The sequence below is a fragment of the Phalaenopsis equestris genome, unplaced genomic scaffold (assembly GCF_001263595.1).
Source record: "Phalaenopsis equestris unplaced genomic scaffold, ASM126359v1 Scaffold000326, whole genome shotgun sequence".
NCBI lineage: Eukaryota > Viridiplantae > Streptophyta > Magnoliopsida > Asparagales > Orchidaceae > Phalaenopsis > Phalaenopsis equestris.
Genome location: NW_018164768.1, coordinates 842,885 through 846,222, shown reverse-complemented (window position 1 = coordinate 846,222; position 3,338 = coordinate 842,885).

Sequence of the window (3,338 nt, the reverse complement as noted above, 5' to 3'; positions counted from 1 at the left end):
CCCCCTTACCCTCTTTTGATGTTATATTTCTTAGGAATGATTCACATACATACTAGAATTCAACATCTTAAAAAAAGGTGAGGTGAGCATGAATCATGCAAGTGACAATAAGAAGAGCATCCCACATACAAGACACTCATAACAGAGACACCGACAACATGAAATACACTATAGAGTTGATATTTTATATAACATTAATCGGTGTTTTTTTATTATTGAAAAATATTAACAATCCAAAGTATTAACCAAACAAAACCTCCTCAATTGCAAGTTCAATTCCCTGACAGAAATCTAATTCCACCATATTTGGCTCACTTTGTTGATAGAGTCATCAATGTTATGCCGATGTAATGATAATAAGTTTTACTAATATTTTTTTAAGTTATATTTTATTAATTTAGTGATTCTAAAAATTAAAATGCTTATATGATATCATTTTTTTAAGAAGCTATATCTATTTGAGCAGGAAAGGCATGGCTGACGTGCTCAAGAACCAGATCTCATTTGGATGCATTTGTACTAATGCTAACCGAGAAGAGTAACATTTTTTATGACTTGTATAAACCATTTATTTGTGCTTTCAGTATGCATTTAGTAAATATCAAATTGACATCTTAAATTTATATATTTGTCTAATTTAATAAAAAAAATTGTAATTTATTCGGATCTTATTTATTTACAGTGTTGTGGTCAATTAAAAAACTATGAGAAATAAAGCAAAGCATTTGTTTGATATGTAAATAAGGTTGCGGTGGCAAAATGTAAATATGTTATTCTCCCCATCATAGACAAACAACATTGGACATTATTGGTGGCCAAATTATCCAAAAAATGGTTATTTTATGATTCATTGCCTAATCTGATGCACGTAGCAATGACTTCCCAAGCGGTAAATTAAAATTATGATTTACTGAAACATCTTGTATTACACGAATATGAATCTCCGAATCTTGTTAAAATTGACAGACCAGACTTCTGAATCAAGATGTTTGCTAGACCTTCACACTCTCGTCACAAAATGACCTATGGAAGTTGTTAAGAACATCCCTCACCGAAGTTTTGATTGCGGGATGTACATTTATAAATATATAGAGATCATCATTTTCATAACAAAAATAACATTGAGAAACCAAATGCACTAAGATAAAAAAAAATGCCCATATTCAAGGCAACTTTTGTTTACGGGATATACTGTCATACAATCAAATAGTTTTATATGCAACACTCATATATTCAGGTTTTATCGATTTTATGATTTATTATGTTAATGTAATAAATTGTAAATTCGTGTAACAATATTCCTTTAGTCTGTAAGTGTTACACAAATCCCTTAATGAGCACAAGATATATAATTTAGTTTGCCAACACGTTGTTTTGAATTATCAGGTTGTGAATGTAACTCAATACAACTGATACAACATGATTGTACTGGGATAAATTTCATTCAGATACTTATGCATGCCAGACTAAATTTACGTGTGATCTCTTAGGTACAACTATGATGTATGAGTTATATCAAACCTATCAAATTCTATGAACGTGATTAGGCAGCTCAGTACAATCGATACAACATAATTGTATTGAACAAATTTGCTACTCTCTAGATATTAATCCCGTTGTTGATGTTAGTATTAACATTTACCTTTTGATTTACAGCAAGATAAATAAATGATGTAAGTCATTAAAGGGGTAGGTTAGTACAATCGATACAATATGGTTGTACTGAGCTAAACTTCATTATGATATTATACATGTAATAAAAAAATTACATTCGATTTCTTGGGTACAACCGTATTGTATCAGTTGTACTTAAGCTATTAAATTGTATAAGGGTGGCTAGTTAGGTCAGTACAACTGATACAACACGGTTGTACAAAGTAAATTAGCTAGTCTCTAATTATTAATCTCAATGTTTTGTCGGTATTATTATTTACCCTTGGTTTATAGGAATGTAAATAATGATGAAAAGGGTTAACTCGTTACAACCAATACAACATAGTTGTACTGAGATAAATTTCCTAACGATACTTGTGCATGCAAGACTAAATTTAATTGCACTCTCTTCGACACAACCATGTTGTATCGGTCGTACCAAAGATACCAAATTTTATTAAAATTGTTAAATTGTTTTGGTACATATGATACAACACAGTTGTACTGAATAAATTAGCTATTCTTCAATTATTAATTTCACTGTTTATGTTAGTATTGTTATTTACCCTTGGTTTGCAGGAAGATACATAAATAATATAAATTTATTAAAGGGGCAACTCAGTACAATCAACACAACATGATTGTACTGAGATAAACTTATTGATGATAATTATTGACCAATTTTATACAAGACAATGAGATGAATTTTTATTTTCCATTTATTAATGATACTCATTCACTAATTCTATAGATTACAAGTAAATATCAATTAATTGTTTACTTTGTTAATTGTAGTAATAATATTCATTTCTTCTATAAATTTAATTGTTTACTTTGTTAATGTTAACCTCACTTTTGGTTGAGGTCTAGAAAACTATTTTACACTCTCAAAGCACATAATATTAGATACAACAATTGCAACAATGTAACATGTAACATGTAAAAAAATTATTATAAATTCTTTAACGAGATAACTCAGTACAACCGATACAACAAGATTGTATTGATCAAAATTTTGTAATGAAAGTTATGCATCAAATTTTATTAAAGCGGGCACTTAACTCAGTACAACTATGTTGTATTGGTTGTGCAGATGCATATTGTAGGTACTTAATATTAAGCACTTGATTTTGTGCAACCGTTTTGTTTCGGATGTACAAATGAAAAAAACACTTCAAAAAATGAATGTTTATTCAGAGTACAATAGATGCGAGAAATACTCTCAAAGATACTCATGTTTCAATTTTATATACAATCAAATTCATCCAGACAACCATGTTTTTTTTCTTTATTTCAACATCTAAAAATTATTTATTACAAAATCATATGATTAATTACCTTATTGTATATGGGTTCTTATGATTCATTAAAACTGAAATTTCATTCGCCCAATTATGACCATCATCATCTTGGTGTAGCCAATGGATGTATTATTTGTGCTTGGAGATGACCTGAATTCTTGTTAATGTGGATATATCATTAGCACGTGATATTCAAACCTTGGAATTAAAATTTATGCTCATGCAAAGAGATCTCTATTAAACATTGAGGCATAGCAAGGATAGGAGTTGCAGTAGATACCATTGTCGGCACTATTTTTGGTGTGGGGTTTGAGGCATGGCTGAAAAAGAGATTGTTATCGATGCCACTTCTTGATCTTCAACAATTATTTGTTTATCTTTGTT